The sequence below is a fragment of the Rhopalosiphum padi genome, chromosome 1 (assembly GCF_020882245.1).
Source record: "Rhopalosiphum padi isolate XX-2018 chromosome 1, ASM2088224v1, whole genome shotgun sequence".
Classification (NCBI taxonomy): Eukaryota; Metazoa; Arthropoda; class Insecta; order Hemiptera; family Aphididae; genus Rhopalosiphum; species Rhopalosiphum padi.
In genome coordinates, this window is record NC_083597.1 from 46,545,063 (window position 1) to 46,566,452 (window position 21,390).

Here is a 21,390-nt window from a genome sequence, read left to right on the forward strand (position 1 = left end):
ATTTTACTGCATCGAGTATACAAATACGCTAAATCATTAAATTAAATATTAATATTTTGATTGAGTGCTAAGAACATAATAAATAATTGTTTGAAGTCACGACGACAGTGTGCGTCTATTCTTTTACCAAAGTACTCAATTACTGCGTTTTCGTTACAATATCGACTACGAAATAATAAATATAAAGTCGTAATGGTATATAGTTATTATTTATTATTATATATCAACCATTATTTAGGTATTTGTTAAGACAATAGACAATATTATTGAAGACGACACGAATTGTCTACATACATTTCTGACACTCTTTTCAAACGCATTAAATCACGTTTAATATATTCTATACATAGATAATATTATTAAAGAGATAGGTGTAATAATATTAAGTTATTAAAAGTGTATTTCGTCGACAACGTCCTTAATCCTTATTATATGATAATATAATGTGCAGTAGCCAAACTAGAAATATAATACTTATATTACGACACTCCTGGTACCTATTTATACGATATATAATAACATCTGTATACTTCATATACTATACACCTACGTCCTACATATTATGTATATAGTGACGACGATTTCCCGCTCGTCCGTATATTCCCGCGGCGGTCATAAAGGGTGTTTCAAATTTCGTGAGACAAAAAAAGTGAGGATTATTATACACGTCAACGTCCACCATGTCGCCAGACTGAAGACCTGCTGCAACACTCCGTATTACAGCATTATGCACGCAATCATTCCATATCCACGGATTTAAATCAGAATATTTAATATTTCATATTTTTATAAAAGTGATTCTTATACAATACTTACTTTGGGTGATTGAATTATATAAGACGTGAACAATATAATAGGTATATGAAAATATTTGATATCACACCGCTCCGACTATAAAGTTTATCATTTACAAAATGCGACGGTCTGTTAGGTTGTGAAATAGGTGCGATAGTTAAAGGTAAGTGATATGAGTCCACGTTACATGTTGGTTTTATCATAACAAGCCCGTGAAGAAATAAAATAAATTGCTTAATTATTATTTTAAACATACCTATATATATATATATATATATATATATATATATATCCGTAGTACGCGTAATACCTACCATGGATCTATACATCGTAAGATACGTGTAGTCCGTGTATGAACGACAATCATAGTTATAAATTTAAACAAACGTCGGTTTAAAATAAGCAACTACTATTTCATACTGACACAATAAATATTTTTTTTAATTTTAGTTATATACGTACGCCCCGAGGTCAAATAATGCAGAACTCTATACAGATTATTATAAATAATAAGGCCGATATAGAACGTAAAATAAATAGTTTCTGTTTAATTTTCGGATGAGTTTTTTATCTTTTCAATCTGAAACGATAAATCTTTCCTTAAATAATAACAAAACTTAATTTTATATGTTTTGATACTTAGTCCGACGTGACATTAATAATGCGAGACTAAAACTACTAAAACCATTAAAAAAAACTTGCCTTCGTGGTTTCGTGTTATAATTTAACTTTGTAATGTAATTAATTTTGTGTCAACGAAAAATCTTCATCATATTTCATAACGTCCTTTATTACATTATGTACTCGAACATCGATATGCGTTGTTAGTGGCTTCGTGTGAGTTATTTTTATAAATAATTGTGCACGCGATCATTTTCTGCAGCTATTCATTACCTTTTGCAACAATTAAATGAGTGAAGAAATGCCATTTTGTACAAATCTTGTTGTCATTGCCACAGCTTCACATAATCACATATACCATATACTTTTGTACTATACGAAGAACGACGAGAAAAAAAATATCCGTTTAGTGAGAAAAAAACTTTGGATAATAAGTTATGTCCGTTTTGTTAACGTATAAAAAATAAAATAAAATAAACAACAATCGAAAAGTGTACTGGTCTTAACTTTTCATTGTCGTAGGTTCAAACGGTATATACCGCATATTATAACGACAGTGGCGATAGTTATATATATATAGTCATGAAGTCATTAGTGCGTCGTCGTCATCGTTTGCTCAAATTCATTTTCACAGCGATCGAGTATACCTACCTACTTATACCTGCCTGTGAACCTATAATAATTCAACTAGACAACGAGTTTTCCTGCTTATACGAGACACTTTAACAGTATTATTATTATTATTATTATTATTATTATTATTATCATTGTATATATGTACCAAAGAAGAATCTTTTCTATATAGGTAGGTATACGCTCTCGCCCCCGTGCAGTGTGCGCGTATTAAAAAAATATTATATATTATTATATTTATACGCGTTTGTAACCGACTGCGATACCATCGCATGTGTGTATGTATGTATGTGTGTGTGTGTGTGTGTTTGTTGGCAGGGTGCTATATATGCTGATGATGCTGCCGCCGCTGTACCGGGTTACGAGAGCCAATAATATTAGTAGATATAATATAAAACAAACCGGGAGAAAGATTTTAATCGTCTCCCGTGTTTTTCTCCGCACGTACCTACCAGCGTATATTATATATTATTGTAATATACATGGAGACTTATACACACACGCACAATCGCCCTTTGTGTGACGTTCGAACGCGTATTATAAATATTAACGCTATACGCACTTGCGCGGCGACGCGGCCGAGTCTTAAATCATGACGCCGCGCGCCGCCGCTGCCGAGTGTCATCACGCCAGTTTTGTTTTGTTTTGTTTTTTCTTATATTTTTTTTCACCCGACGGTAGCCTGTTCTCTACCAAACAAACGGCTTTCATCACAATGCCCCCACGGAACGACTTTTTTTTTTTTACTCAACTTCCCCACGCGCATTTCTCTCTCTTTTTCCGCCGCCGCCGCGTTTTTTCCTCCGCGTTCTAAATATATACCTATATAATACAACAACGCGAAAAACTAATATTTCTATATCTATACCTACCGGCTACCGGTAACTTCAATAGTTAGTTTACCTATTATATAGGTGTATGACGATAATATTATAATAATAATATGTGACGGGATTGAAGCCGACCGGCACATTTCATTCGCGCTCGATTTACGATATTCTGTACGCCTACGTGTTAGCTGCACATGGCACATTGTATGTAAAAAAAAATAAAATATAATGCGTACGACAATAAAATAGAATAATATCACATATGACATTTCACGCGTGGTTGTTATTGTTATACATATTCGCAAAGAGGGTTTACGAGTCGTGGGTTCAATCACCGGCAGTAATAATAATAAACCACGGAAATCGTATACCGGCCGTAGTTATCGTAAACAACTCGTGGATTTTCTAGCCTATGTAGACTCGAAACTATTACTTTTAAACGATCTAACTACGTATATCAGTATGTTTATAACAGAATCTGAGTAAAACTATCGATATCGGTAATAATAAGCTACTGCGGAAGGAGCGACCGACGTACGGTTTGAGACGTTTCCATTATGTACTTGGAATATTTTTTTTAATGATCTTCACCAAACTTTTCGTTACAAATTAACCTTTTTTAACTTTTAGAATTATTTTAAACACACATGAAACAACCAAAAAATTCAAACAATATGAAAAATGTAACGATATTAAAAAATCGATACAATTATATATATATATTTTGTAAGAATTTCAACTTTAATTAAGATTTAAGTTAGAGCAATTAACTCAAAATCTAAATAAATTCTAAATGAGAATCGTAGAGGCATAGAAAATTATCTCGAATTTTACACTGTGCCTTTGGCTAATAAAGTTACTGCAATGTGCATCCTACCTTAATCGAGCCGGCCGACACATAATCCTTAAGAAACTATCGGGGCGTTCGTAGGGCCAGAGAGATGATGTGATAGAAGCTTGTTTAAGACTCGTTTCGCCAAAAATTTTACCGTACTCGAGTGTACTTAATAGATTACTAGAGAGTATCTTGAAGGTAATTACTTTGATCAAATTCCTGACCTGATTTCCGTTGAACTACACGACATTTATAATATAATACGTATAGGTATATTACTTATCTAACTCACGAACGACGACAATGGTTATCGAAAGATTGATCATTGATGACCAACAAAATGTCGTGGTCATGCACTCGCCGCAAATATACCATAGTGGCATAGAATACATTTTGACCAAGCTTATTACGTGTTTATAAAGTTTCACATTGGTATTTGAAAAGTGGTCACGAACAAAACCATGGGGATACAAAAGTTCAACCGCAGCATACCTTAGATACAGTAGTGAGCCAGGTAGAGCCATGACCCTACCACTGGCCTGCAATTAAACATTTTAATTTGGTCATGTTTCATAATATAATATATATATATTATTATTTATAAAAAATGTATAATTGTTTTTAGAGTAAGTACTTATCTATAATATTAAGTTACTGATAAAATCTTTGTATATAATATTCTAAATTTAAAGAAACTATAAAATCTAACTATATCAATCAAATAAAATAGTGACGTTGATTATGCATTGTTATCGTAACATTAGGAAGTCTAACAAAATATATATTCATGTGACATATTATACCAAGTGTAGTGTTTGAAGTCACAAAAACGTGAAACATTTAATTTACTTAATACAAATATTGATGATTATTATTTATTAATTAATAATAACTTACTCTATAAGTTATAGCTTTAATCATTGATATTAATATGCAACGAGTATCGTGGTCGACAATTCTCGAAAAATTCGTTTATTTATAACGAAACTTATTGTTTTCCTAGGAATGGCTTATCGTTGTTGACAATGCAATGATGATACTATAATAATTGTGACTAAATATAAGTTATAAGTATATGTATATATATTATATATAATAGCTTTATTAAAATACTGAAATATCTTAAAATTGTATACTTCATGGAATTTTCAAACCAAGTGTAGCGTTGACATAGTATTTACTTTAATAGAGTTTCTTAAACCAAGACAAACGTGTTTACATAATTTTCATGGAAAAAAAATAAAAATCGTATGACCATTGCCAACTCACTAACAAGTGCCACGTATTTTCTAAAGATTACAAGCCTTGCGATGCGTCAAGATAGTGGCGTATTTAGGATTTCTTTAAGGGATGATACATGACTAAAATTGTCGATTACAAACGGCTCAAAATTATATCACCTACTTTGAATGATAAATGGAAAAAAAAACTAAAACTATAAGGTTTAATAAAAAGTGAGTCAAGGGAGTATCTATGGTGTTATGATTAAAGACTGTATACTCATAATATACAAGTACAAATTCTTCAAAATAGAATATTATTTACCTAAGCAATAAGGTATTATTCACTGATAAACTAGTAAAATAAATATTATATTATAAACGTCGTGTTTGCTAAGTTAGGTACCTACTACAACTGGTACTAGTAAGATCATAATTATGGAAGATTCACATAATATTGGGTCTAAAATTGATCAAAATCGGTTGTATTTTTTTTTTAATTATTCCAAACGAGCTCCTCTGCCCACTTGCGAAATTTTTGAATAGCTACCTCAGGTTATTGGTGTACCGCCCGAAATATAATGTCAGATTCCGGATACTATACTTAACTACATTAGCTATATTCTATAATATATATATAATAATTTTTAAATGTTAAGGAGTACCTATGTCGTATGTCTTATTATGGGCTATAGTATGTAGAATATAGAATATTTATACAAAATATAGCAAAAAATAATTTGTTAGTTACTTGATATTATTTTATCGATCGGTTTTTACGACTTGTTTCGTTTCAATTTATTATTGTAATGATTTTTTAGTGTTTCGCGAGGGTGTATACTGTATAATACATATTATAATAAATTAAACGTAAAAGCTAATGCATTTTAACATTTTTTTTCTAACAAATCTCGATTTAAGTATTTTTTCAAACCTCGCTTTGTTCAAATGTTATTTTAAACCCACGCGGGATTAAATTAAAACAACAATGGTTCCGACTAGAACGAGCATGTTGTCGCTGCCGTTAAATTTAGCATTTGTAATTCAAATCAAAATCAGACGATTTTAAAACAACAACTTTTTAGTTTTATTCTTTCGATAATAGATTATTTTTTTAATTGTATTAATTATTGCATTTAAACAAACAACGATTTGCATTAATACGCACACAGATTGACGAATAATTCGTAATTTTGTATTTTCACATTGAAATTACAGTGGAAAAAATATTTTAAGCTGGTACCTCTAGTCAATAATTATATAATATTGTATATTTTTATTGTTTCTAATAATCGTTTAACTTTTCACCTATGAGCACATTTCTATATGTGCTGTGTGAGACATATTCCAAATAGAATTTCAAAAAACTCGGCTAAACGTATAAACAGAAAATTATAATTTGTTTGGTTATATAAATATATTATGCTTATTATAATATTATACAAACAGTTTATCGTTATAGCTTATAGAAACTAGGAAGGTTTAAATTCAATCTTAGGGTATGTAACTGTTAACCGGTTTAACTATCCAACGTAACTAGGGAATCCAATGTACACAACTGCACGCGATATACCTACCTACATTTATTAATATTATATTAAGATTTCAAACCATAATTTACGTGTGAAAAGTACCGAGCGGTCTGCATTGGAAAACGATACTACACGTGTAAAATTAACCACTCGTTTGATGTGCATCGTGCATGCATGTATATTATACGTCGTACAGTAAAGTATTAAAGTGTAAGTGTATAATATAATATAATATACACATCACATATACGCACATGATGACGTTAAATTATAAAGAGAAATCGCTCTCGCATCTGACGCGTGTTGATTAATATTTAACATTCATCGTGATGTTACAAAATATATATATAGGTACATTTTGATTTAATTCCCATTTCGTTCGCACAGTAAATGACCAATAAAAATAATAATTTATGTATACTTAACCCGTACGGATTTAATGAAAAGCGTAATAAATCTCAGCATCCAAATATATATTGTTGCGATTATTTATTACAGTAAACTCGGGATGTAGAACGAATAAAGCAGATTATTTGACGATAAAATACACGTTATGCAAATATTATTTTTATCAGTGCAAACATTCATGACGTGTGCATCACAATATTTCTAAACATGTCTATTGTGAATATTGGTCATTCGACTGTATAACTATGTCGTACCTAACAAACCACGCATCTACACGGTATGGATTTCACTCATAGTATATGTAAATCACGGGAAATTCGATCACCGATCTTTCTCATTAGCTTAGCTTTCAATGGAAAAAAAAATTATTTCATTTCAGTATCGTGTTTTTAGCAACGCTGTGGCATCCAATTGATAAAAAAAATCATTTTAATAACCTCGTATTTAATTTCAACATGTAAGTAGGTAGGTATATATAAGGCTTCAAATGTTGAATAAATTGTTAATAATAGAGAAATAATAATGAGACGAATAAAATATGATATATTGTAACCAATATCGCATTCAAAATGTTTTATTTATATCATTATATTATCATGAATGTAAAACATTATGTCGATAATCATAATAATAGTACCTATGACTTACATTAATAGATACCGTTATAAGTATTTATTTTTTAAACTTCACAGTTCAAATAATTTCTTAGATGATTATCATAAAAAATAATAATTTATAAGTATAACGAACGTAAAACAATTTTTGACTTTTACGGATATTATATTGTGATAAAAATCAAAAATTATATACAATGCTGTACAATATTGTTTTGTAAATATACATACATACTATATATCATGCACAATAATTACAATACTACACATTTTTATACATTTAATATTACAGAAATTACGGGCATTACTCAAGAACCGTTATAATATAACGTGAACACTGAACTGGAATGGTGTAATTTAAAATATCTGCAATGTATATATACATTAGTAATATGAAGCCAACACACATTCTATGTACCACTCTATTATTATAAGAACTATTGAAAAAAATATAATTTATGTTATCGCTAATTCGAAATTGCAATTATTTTATCATACAATAAACATGTTGAATAAAAATAATCAAAACTTTGTCGTTGTATATATGTATGATGATATAAAAACCATTGCTAATCCGTCAGATGAACTGCATGATATTTAAAAATTACATTTACCATTTAAGTATATCATAATATTATATTATTATTGTACTAAAAAACAATTGACTTTGTAAATACTTAAAATATTCGTTAGCATCACCAATAGGGGTTTGAATAGAAAAAAGTGAACAGAATATAATACAATAATTCACATTTTCGACAGCCAAAAACTATCCGCCCTGTTGAACACGTGCAGTTTTTGTAAATTACTGTTCCAATAATTTTCTTTTTTTGTTATTTAAAATAATATATAGGTATATACATATCTATTCAAAAGAATTTATAGTACATGTGTTAACCATGAAAACCACCCCACTGAAATGTCGACAATTGATCAGAAACATCATTGTTAGATTAATGAGTGGCTATGTTATACATTATATTATATACGTACCTACGAACGTTTTTTTTTTATATATATATATAATAGTTACAATTCTACTACAATAAAAAAAAAGATTTTCCCTTCAACAGTTCAAACGCTTTACCTATACATACGTCGTACACGACCAGCCCACTGCGGCGATTACCATTGTAAAGCGTTTAACCGACAATCGTTTCGTTTCATTTTTTTTTTCTGGTAGGCACCTACTACGCGTTTTTGTTCGATTCACGCAGAAAAATGATTTTTCGAATTCGAGCTCGACGTTCTTACATTACAATAACGTACCCGGCCACCGCATGGGTCGGACACATGGCAAATTACGAAATATCCGATCCACGTTATTATTCCACACAAAACCTCTGTGTGTAAGCGACATGTTCGCCGACTGTGCAACATTTATGACTACTGCGTGTCTGCGTCCATATTATAATATACACCGTATATAACACAATAATGGTTGGTATACGGTCACGTATATAATTCTGACATTTTAAAAGTAAGTACATTGAAAACCGCCCGTCGCGATGATAATGTCGTCAAAATGATTCGATTTTTACCACAATTTGTTTTAATATTGGTGCGAACTATTCGTTAAGTTTATCGCCGTTGTGCACATGTTGCATTGTCGCCAATATATTTTTCGAAAACTAAAAATGCGAATAATGTGTCGCTGTTCAAGCCATACGCCTATACATAAGATATTTTATACAACTCAGTGTTAAATATTTAGTATTACGTTTATTTATCAATTTTTTTCCGTTTTTGTATTGTAAAATGGTATGTATATATAATTACAGGAAGGATGTGACCGATTTGGAGACATACAATTTTACATTAAAACCTATTTAAGCTCAAGCTGTATTATTAGAACTTATTTACATCTATGATCGAAGTAAAAATATTTTATGTCGTATACGTTGTTTTATTGGCATATAGTTATTAGTTACCAGACATATATAGTAGGCATCTCTCTAAAATCGCCGTATTACAACCAAGACAAAATATTTGTGTGTGTGTGTGTGTGTGTGTGTGTGTGTATAAATATAAGAGTATACGTATACCTATTATAATTTATAATATATAAAGTATTTATCTACGTGCTAAAACCAGATTTATTCGGCTCCTTTATTGGTTTTTAATGTCCGACGTGGTAAATGACAAAAACAGGATTTCCAGACAAGTACCGAGGTATAAAATATAATGTAAGACGATTATATTGGAGCTTAACTCACCAAACACGCACCGAAATGGCGAAATGAAGTCGTGAAAATGTTTAAGAATATATTAGCGCTTTTTTTACAATACTATTATTATAATGTAAATATATTGTACATACACATATAAATAGTGTGCTTAAAAATAGTTATGCTTAAATATATTACCAGAATCATCGAATGAAGTATGGCCAAGATTTATATACTATTATGTTTGCTAATGAAGTAGGTACCTACTGAAATATATATAAAATTAATTTAAATTCAGAAGTGAAGTCGTAACGAACACTATAGGTCCCTTAATATAGAAGACGGCGTTTGACACCTCACAACCACAACACGTCAAGAAACTTTCCAAGCTTAATAAGGGAATGCGCAAATTATAAATTTAATTATTCTCGTGTCAATCCAAATGAAAACACGAGAATGACGGAACTAAGAACAATGTTCGTACAATATGCGATTAATAAAATTCAGTGGAAAAGAATTAAGATCCCAAAAAATGACAAATGTACCTATATAAAATTCTCTTCATGATGAAAATATCGAGGAGAATTTAAGCTTTCAAGTATAAAAAGAAATTCATTATACATTTGAATATCTCGACAGTAGTAATGTTAATAATTGTATATTTCTATATAATTTTTTTTTGTAGCTCACCATAAAGTTCAAAGTTACACAATTTATTGGAACAATACTTTTCGTACGTATATTAACAATAAAAGTAACTTATTATTAAATTATGTATTTACAAATTACAATCAATAAAACATTTGAAACATTTCGTACACTACAGTGATAAACTTTGAAACAATATTTGTAATCCACAGACGAATTGCTTGGGTATTTAAAAGCAAACGCTTCAAAAAACCATTTAATGTAAGCGAGTTAACTTATAGGTTAAAATATAAAATGGAGAGTTTACCAGTATACCACTTAATTATAGTTTTCTAGGTGTATGTAATATGGACTATAACAAGTAGGCAGGTATCGAACAATTGAGGGGTTGCGAACTACCGGGTCTGAGTAAACTGGTTTTTTTTTTTTGTATAAATAATGGCTTTATTGTTTTAATGACTTTATTTAAAACCAAACCGGAATGGCGGCGGCGGCACCATACATTTATACTTATAGGTACCTACATTACTAACGAGTTATGGAGGGAAAGAAATATGATAATATTGTTCATGTTTTTTTAAAACATTACAAACTCACGTGTTCAAGTACTTAACATATTTGCAAATTAGCGTACGCTTATTGTGATTATTATTATTTCCATTCTGCGGCGCCCGCCATAGAGGACGAAAGAAATTTGGAGTTTGCCGCCGTGCTTGCAGACCATATAATTATACCGACCGTTAAACCAAAACGACACAATTATTATAATTACAATATAAACAATACGTTCAACCGAACCAAGAATAGATATAGCCTATTAAATACTATAAGTGATATATAAAAGCCTACACAATCGTAACTATGTATGTATACAAATTCGAATTTCTAATAAATTCATTGACAACTCGCCGTCAAATAATAATACCTATATACGGACAATTTCAACAACTCCTTGTCCTAATCAAAATTATTCAAACTCTTTAAATGACCTGCACACACTGTAATATCACTTAAACTGACAATTAATAATTTGACATTTAACACGCAATGAGACAATATGTCCATCATATTATTACACGTCACATAATGTGGATATATTTAAAACGAGGGAAAGTACATACATATTATATTTTTTATGTTATTACTTATGTTCCAGTGTTCCACTGAATTACGACTGAGTAAAACGTACGCAGTTAGTCCCATAACTTTTATCTTTATTATTTTAAACTCCCTTTTTGGACACCGAACTTCGATGAGTTTCGATATCAGCTAGCGAGTATAGCAATAACTAGTAAATCCGCTGTTCAGCGTTGTTTCAGTATTGTTTCACAGCGGATGCATCGTCGAGAGAGAGTGTTAAAATATTTTCGTATTCATAGACAATTAAGATAATATGTATAAGGAAAAGGTGACATAGCACATTACATCGATATAACGCATCAACTATACTTTAACGCTGCATATAGCTTCTACACATAGCTAAGGTTTAATAAATATGTTTTGTATGGTATCGATTGTTCTATACGTTATTTTAGTAAAACTTTAAGATTATAAATATATATATATATATATATCCGTATATTAACTATAATATAGTTAATAAATTATATTGTATAGTAAGCAGTGGGGTGGAAAGAATATTTCAAACCCTAAGCAAAGTATTTAAACAATTACCCACCCGTCATTCCTTTTCAACATAATATATAATTCAAAACTGTAACTGGACATAAGTCATCAACAATTTACTATAAAAAAAATACTATATGGTAATTAATTATACTTTCATCCACAATAGTTTTAATTTTTAAATTCAAGATAAATTACTTGGGCTAAGCAATTGCATTGTAAGCAAACGTCGTTCGCCACACCATTGATAGTGAGTGGGTACATTTATTATATTTATATACCTTTAGGTAAGCGTTGGACAAATTTGCATTCTTGAAATTCCTTTTCAACTCAGAATGTCGTATGAAGTATGAACATATTAATATTCTATAGCTCGTTTGCGATCAAAATTTTGAACCATTAAAATAACTTTCATAAGCCATATCAAGGGGTTAAACACAATATTAAAATTTCAAATTATTTTAGGATTATAATAATTTCGTTTATAAGAGCATAAACCTATAATTATTGAAATTGTTCAAAATAAAGCTATTTATTTTATAAAATAAAAATGAACCAGTAGAGGTAAATATGATATAATTTTAGATACAATTAATGCAATTGTTAAAACCGTCACGAATTCAATCAAGGGCTTATTATGTTAAGTAGATAAAACTATTTACCAATATAATAATGATGGTACATGATGATATAATAAAGATATTTAATTACGTTAAAACGAAAGTTAAACAGTTATTGCTAACAGAATTTAAAAATACGAGTATATAAGGAGATGAAATTAACGTAAAAGTATAAGATATTGTCTATAGTCTAAACATTTACATTGGTAATAATAGTCATAATTAAAAAAAAAACTTCATCAAACTGTAAATTAGACACGGATCACTAGATACGTCATCGTGCCAAGTATTAAAAATAAATAAATAAATAAAACTAGATTTCAAAACGACTATATTATACATTGACATTATAAAATCACTAGTTGGTCGGAAAATAATGACGTATTAAAAAAGGCAGTATGAACTCACGAGTGATATGACATTTGGAAACGTCGGCGTGGTTTAAAATATCACATATATGCGCGTCCGATAAAACGGCGGGGAAAATGTCAAATTACTTAACGAAATAGTTTACTATTGTCTATTACGGTATAATGGGCGGATCGCGGATGTACAAGGGAAAAAAAGCAAAGAGTCATGATATACTGCTCGCGGAAATCTAAGTGTTGATTATGCTTGAGGGTAAATAATATTATATCAAGAACACAGTAGATACGGAAGTTATGGCGCGATAATCCATTACTTAGGTATAGACACGATCGAACACGCGGTATAAACAAAATCAAATTCGACCGGTGAACACCAAAGTGAGCGATAGTTTTCAGCAGTACAAACCCTTGCACGCGTCCCCTGCAGTAGTGCAGCGGCAAATTTTACCGAAAAGATACGCGCCAATTTTTATAATTTGTTCTGGAGCAAGCCTCCGGGTCTTAGAAACGTTTTGATCACGAATACAGATCTTGGGAGTTGATGAACCCAGGTCGATATTACAGATGAACTGTCCCGATTATTGTACGCATATTTTGGATTACAGATTGTATAGTGTGCTATTTTTCAAAAAAAAAAAAAAATTGCAATAATCAACCTGTTGTGGACGTTTGAGAGAACGAGGGCGCTTAAAAATTTTGCCTCAACCAGACTCGGGTAAATTGCAGTATACTAAGTATGATATAGTACCTACACGGATACTATATAGGTGTAATAGAATAGATAATCGGCACTTTTACGAGTCCAAGTATTGTTACGACGTGTTGTAATCCCGCCATCGCCACTGCGATGTTATAGTCACGATTCTTGGAGCATATTATTACATTATGTTAAATACGTGTATTACGAGTATAACCGAACGGTATTACCTTAGAATGAGTATCCCGGCGGGATCGTTCTGGGCCTCCTGGTACGTCCGACGGTGGTGGTTACGACTGCGCTACCGAGCTGGTTCTGTTGACGGTTCACAAACATTTACACGAACGCACACGCGGCGGCGATGGATTTATAGCGATTATGGGAGGTAGTCTTGATAATACGGTAAGTATATTATTATTTCGTTTGAAAAGCCTAAAAGGGACCACCTTTATCCGGACGACATCGCCGAAACGATCGTGGTAGCGGCGTACGGCATTATCGATTGGGGGTGTATGTGATAGGGGAGGACGGTCGCGCGAAGAAATAAAAGCTACAACAAAACACGGCGACGACGACGACGAGTACAACACTGGTGCGTGATGACAGTCGACCGCGAGTAAGCGACGTTCGATGCGGTTAGCGGCGTACTGAGTACTGACTGCGAAGTGCGACTGCGGCGACGGCGGCACCGGGTGCGGTGCGAGTGAGTGAGAGAGAGAGTGCGCGGCGGCGGTCATGCATCTATATATTATAAGCGGCGGCGGCGGCGGGACGAACGTGCACGATGACTGCGCGCGCGGAGGACCACTCTATACGGATGTATCGGCGGCCGCCCGGGATTAAACCGGTTTCTTCGCGGTGGTCACACGGACTGGTGCGCGGGCTACCTCCCAAGCCGCGGCGTGTTGTAAAGGCGCCTGCGAGACACAACCGCCGCCGCGGTCTCTCGACTCGGCCGACACACACACACACACACACACACACACACACACACACACACAAACACACACACAAGCCGAGCGTGCACGATGCGCACAAGTTCGCATCTTCATCTGGCGGCAACGATGACCGTCGTCGACACTTTACATAATAATGTGATGCGCGTCGTCCGCACTCACGCACGGTGGCGACAGCGCAGTGGCGCGTGTGACACCACGATAAGACGTGTGGCTCCCGTAAAGGGATGAAGATAGACTTGACAATATTTTCACCCATTATTATTATAAATCATTATACAGGCCAAGGTTAGATAAACCAAGTTAGAAAAAAAAAAAAAAATCAAAGAAATCGAACTGGCCGTTGTTAGCACCGTTACTGTCGTTCTGCAGTTATAATAATATGTTTATTTCTTTCGTCGAGAATCATTATTTTTTTTATTAATATTTCATATTATTGGGAGGTTATTTATTGTAGACAACACGAAATGGGTAATCCCCGTCTACCGCAGCGAGGTAGAAAAAGTACCTCATCTATATACCTGTATTGAACATAAAAATTAAATATTAAATATAAATTTGTACTATACCTTTTTTACATTATTGCTTTCAGTAAAAAAATATATTTCTATACCTAACACTCAAAAAAGCTCCCCTACCGAAACATTATCGTTCGTGTCCGCCTTATACACAAGTACATAACATAAAGTAAGTATACATTTAGATTCATATTTTAGTGTTACAATTGTTCGTAAGTTTTAACTTTTAATATAATAATATATTTATTAAATTCAAATTTAAAATATTGTATGTGCCGTGGTCCCAGGTCAGTTTTTTGTATTTTAATTTTGAAATAATATAACTCATATGTAAATTAAATATAATTTTTTTATTTTTACAATCTGTTATTAAATATTAGTTAGCAATATACTCCTATTTGTGTAAAACTGTTAATTCACAATTATTAAATATAATACCTAGTAATAAAATAGTATTCATAATTATAATTACAATAGAGTTTAAAAATGCGTATAAGTTATAGCTTGCTTTAATTATTAAAATATCGAAAAATTCTACTTGGGAACACGGGTCACGGATAATTATTAATATTATGTTCAGTGTTCTTACTCCTAAAGTCCTAAATATATATGATAACAGATTAATTAACTCGTTGTTTAGTTTTACTTAATTAATAAACAGTTCACAAAACTACGTAACGGTTTTGGCTGAACCTACATTTACTAATGTATATTGGAGGAATGTTACAGTTATACGCGTTTGTAATATAATATAAGACGGATTCATAACGTTTCCTCTTAATTTCTATATGCATCACTAATAGTGATTCACTGTGTATCCTTCTCCCTCCCTAGTGTTAAATCGTCAAGTACATATTATGAATTGTTATATTTTATATCGTATATAGCCGTATGCATATAGGACATAGCCCTTCGATCTATCAACAATATAAGAATTAGTAATATTTGTATGTTTAGATGCACAAAATATAATGCGATGTAATAAATTGCTGTACACGATTGTCGTTATTCTCCTGGTTCCGGTCGCCGGAAGTATGCTTGCATGCGTACCTGCGTGTCGATCTCGCTCGCGCAGTATCGTCCCGTTTAAACGTATAATATAGCAATATATATTTATATATTATACATAATATTATAACGCGACCGACGCGTATATCGCTGTGTGGCCAGCTTCCCGGTTTCGGCGGCGGCTGTGGTGGCGGCCGTATAGAAATCGTCAGTTCGGCGGTAGGTAGTCAGGCTGCAGGTAGATATGTTTATGTGTACCTATATATATATAATATATATGTATGTACCATTTGTATATATTATGTATATACGTTACACACACGATCTCCGACGACGACGACGACGACAGCCGTAACGATTTTTATGGACAAACATATAATATTATTATATTGCCGCCGTCGTGGTCATCCGGTAAAAAAACACACACACGTCGTCATAAGTTTATGAGGGTAGAAATGCACGAAAACAGCATGTTGTTCGAGATATCGTCGTGTAGCATGTATTTGTGATAGATTTGCATTTCACGCAGAAGTCACCGCGTATGGTCTCACAATCACATGTTGACCACACAAATAGGCCACTTCTAGCCCGGAGGTATACTAACACATGAGAAAAAATTCATCTATCGACTTATTTCTGTATATATACTTCGGGTAGATTTGGTGGATACGTATATTGTTAAGGTCATATTTCCACAATTTTTAGTCCATCATTTTTTCGATCTTGTGGCATTTAATTTGACGATTAATACTATTTCCTCGACCGCTTAATACGAAAAATATTAAAAATTTTGAAAATATTTTTTTTCTAAATACATTTTGAAGTCATAACGAAATAACATTTTTCAGAAATAAAATATTTTCTTTTTTTATTGTTGTCAATTAGGTTCAATCATGTTTTTTTCATTTTTATGAATGACAAAAATACAAAATACGTAATCATGAATATTTATTCGTCCTAATGGCTGAATTTGATTTTTTTATTACAGTATATTAGGAATAATTGTGTAAGTACATTTTTATTCTTGGACCTTTAGCCTTATTGACTCATTCGGCTGGTGGACTCAAATACTCTAATCCCAAAACGAATCCAATAAGCTATTGTGTATTATAGTAGCGGAATTTAGAGAATACGAATTTTGTGATTTATAAAATATGTTTAGACCATTTATATTTATATACATATATGTAAGACTTTATAGGAGTGGCATTGTATAAAAGTCTGTTAGCCAACACAACTGATACCAATACGTAGGTACTATTATCATTATTAACCGCAACATCATTTCATCTCTTTTCGTTCTTCTTTAAATGCAGTTAGTTTCTTTATCGTTCAGAAGCTTTTGCAGTACGAGTGAGAACCATCGTCTCTCTGTTTGTTATGTTAGCCAAACAGCGAATGTTTAGTGAAGATAGGAAAGCCGTATCACCATATATATTTAATATCAATGGTCTAAACGCACACGACCACTGCAACGTTAAAACGGACAAATTACTATAAAAACATTTCGTATACGTCTTAAATAACTAACTATACAAGTATAGATGTCGTATAGTGAATAGCTATAGTTTGTGATGTGTGACTTTTGTAGATAGTTAGTTTGTGACGATAATATATAGTGTTTGTAAACCGACTGCTGTATATCGTATGTGTGTTTAAAACAATATAATAAGTTCCTATATGCAGCAGTAGCAGTTGGTTAAACCTACCCAATTCGTCCGATAAAAAACACACACACGCATAGTCGCCAAAGTTTATGAGGTGAGAATTCACAAAAACTGCGTGTTGTTCGCTAAATCGTCATGTACAGCAATGATCGATTTCATTGTATACATCGACGTGATGGCGCGAACGCTGCCGCGGAATTACGAAAATACGATATTTGTGATTTAAAAAAAAATCATTTATATATTATAATAGACGCACACTCTCGCAGCGTTTAAACTGACAAATTACTACCTGCAACGAAACGTGCGTCTTACATACAAGTATCTCAGGAATCTATACTCGTAGTGTCCGTAGTGAATATAGCATGTAATGTGTATAGTTACCGATACATACCTAGTTGGATTGTGACGGTAATAAAGCGGTCGTGAGCTGGTTAACTGCAGCTAGTGTATGTATCGCGATTAAAACAGTAGAAGTTCCTGCAGTAGTTGGATTAACCAACAGACTTGTGCTGAAAATCATTATCATTATAATATTATGCAAATTTAAAAATGAATTATTTTACTTTCCGACCGTATGCCGCCGTTATTACGATTCACTGCAATATATTATAAATGTAGCACCGCGTGTTCGCCGAATATATGTATGATTTATAATGGGTTTCCTCCAGTAATTGTAATGCAATTTATTACACTATTTAGTGTATTATATATCCTTCAGATTTAGGCAGGTGCCTACTTAATAGTAATTTAGTCTGATTATTTTTTAATATTTTACAATAATTATTATTGTTTATCGTGCATTCGTGCATTAACAATTAGCTGCAATACACGTTTTTTTTTTTTTTATAATATTGTACTTATATAGGTACTACGTATATAACTAACTTAATTTTATAGCTAACGTAGCATTACCCAATTAAAATCATCCTGTTATTGTAATTAACTGTTAAGTTTATTAACAAACTGAACGTGAAAACTTTTATGGATAATAACTAATATATATTTTTGTTAATATAATTCAAATACTTTATGTCGATGCAACTACGTAGTTTTAAGACAAGTGCTTATAATTTATCAGTAAATAATATTAATCAATAAAAAATATTACATATATTTATCTTTAATATAAAACAAATTATTGTATATAATATTCCATGACTACAGTCGAAACTTATATATATATACCGTAAGAAATTTATTTAATTTTAGTTTGTCAATAATAAATATTAGTTTAAACAATTTTAACTTTTAATTTAGCATCCAATTCAATAATACTGTCGGTTACAGCCTGCAAATGATAATTATTATTAAGAGATTATAAAAAGATGTTTTTAAATCAACGTTTATAAGAATTAATATAACCTGCAGTATGTTTTTCTTCGTGGTTAAATTTACCGTTCTCTAGAATGTTTTTATTGTAGATATATCATTTCTAAATGATAAGGGGCGGTATAAGAACGTCTTGTATAGCCGGTTTAATTTGGCGTAAAAGCAAAATCGGCAAAGACCAGAGGCGGGTCGTAGGCCAACTAGCATTATTTTCTTATTATTATACATAACAAACACATAAAATACCTCACTAGAGGTCTTTCGCCTTTCACGCCTAATTTATAATTTTCTCAATTTATTAAATCTTGATCTACTTAAAAAACAATAACACATTTTCATAGTTTTCAAGCGTTTAAGTAGGTTTTAAGTATAAATATTGTGGGGCTTAATTCTAATTATGTTTAAAACTGAGGTATATTCTATGTACAATTGAATGACCTGACCTATTTTTGGTTATGTCAGTTTTATTCTTATGAGTATACCTGTAGTTAATTTTCTGAAAAGTAATAATATTTTTGCTCAGTATGATTTTCTTATTGTCTTCTATTTTCTAGACTGTCACCTGGTAATACACTGTGTTCAAATCAAACGATAATTAATAATCTCAATAAGATTTTTTATAGTAAGTGTTTAAAAAAAAAATATAGGTCATTAACTAAAAATAAAAGTTATGGTTTTAATAAGTTATATTAGATTCCGAGCGAAGTGACTAATTGGTATGGTAACTCGATAAACTGTCCAAAAAAACATTTTTTCATTTATTTATATATTATTAATAATTACAAAGAAATAAAAACGAAAATTACCTACATAGTGCGTACTAATGAGAATGAGAATCTTAGCCTTCAAGGGTGAATTTTTCAAAAAGTTTGACTTACGTGAAGCAAATAAAAAGTGTCATGTAGTTTGGTGTTCTTTGATACTAAAAAACTAAGTTGTCCTAAGAGACAATGAGCATCTATCCGACTATTTAAAAGACACGCATAAATATAACTCAAGGCACTCTTAAGGCCTTTTATTTTTGAAGTTCAGGCCTAGAATCTACACAATGGATAGTTATGGAGGAATACCTAAAATAAACTGTGCAAAACTAAAGACATTTTTAATCCAATTAATTCGTAAGTGTCGGATGCAGTGAAGGACGCATTTAGAACGTTTCTGGGTGGACTTAAGTCATAACTCATGTTACTTGTCTAACTATAATTTAAGTTAGTAAACAATAATAATTGAATTTATATATTAATATTTATATATATATATTATATATATCAGTTTTTACTGTTTCTTTGAATATTAAATTAAAATAATAAAACTTTGAATATATTTACTTAGTACCTAAAAACTAAGTATATACACAAATAACGATATCAATAATTTCGGTATAACTTGACACGAATCAAATACACCTAAGTACTATGTACACAACTTGATAATAATTATAATTAACTGTTCCAAGTTCCAACATACAATGCAGATTACAATATTCCGATGGATATCAAAAACATAAATAAAATATAACAATTAACGATTTTGAACGTCTTCCTAACGCGACGCTAACACGTGCCGTCTCTAAATAGGTATACTATATAGACAATATATACGCTAGTCAAAATTAATCGATGTATAAGCATAATAGTCAACATAAAAAATAATATTGTTTAAGGTTATTTTTGTTTCGGATATTTTCTATACAAACATATTACAATTTACAATATCATATTAAACGAATTCAACCATAATTTCATAGATATTGGTATTATTGTATTAATATTAGCTAGTATATTATACCTAATTCATCATTTTTAATATTATAATCTACAGATGGTGGTTATTACTTTTTTAACGCAAGACATTCTACGATATTCGATTTACGAAACTTGGAAGTTATTACTTATAAGTGCATAATATATAAAATATAAACTGAACATTATTTAAAGAAAATTAAATTGGAACATAAGAAATAAAAACGACGTAATAAGTGTATACACTTGAATAATTTACGGTTACTGTAATACTATTTATTATATATCGACATTTGACACGGTGATCAATTCGTTATTAAAAAATTAAAATAGGTACTGTAATAATGATGTATAAAACTCACCAAGAGCCAAACATAATATTTACTAAAATGACAGTAACGCCCAAATCTGTGGATATAATTTTCACGTTAACAATTTAATATCAATTATCCACTCGGTTAAGCATTCACTATTTATAATAAATAATTGTTTGCAGTGGTAGAAATAGCCAATATAATAAACACTAAACAGTATAAGCTCTACATCTAAGTA

The 21,390-nt window shown here is 31.4% G+C and overlaps 1 protein-coding gene across 1 annotated transcript in view; it reads right to left on the bottom strand.

Moving 5' to 3' along the window:
- The window catches only part of LOC132927588 (uncharacterized), a 71,835-nt gene extending 57,485 nt beyond the window's left edge, over positions 1 to 14,350 (bottom strand). The window contains exon 1 of the mRNA XM_060992155.1: positions 13,846 to 14,350. The gene's annotated coding sequence lies outside the window, so the exon portion shown is untranslated. The remainder of the gene's footprint in view (positions 1 to 13,845) is intronic.
- Between the last annotated feature and the right edge of the window lie 7,040 nt (positions 14,351 to 21,390).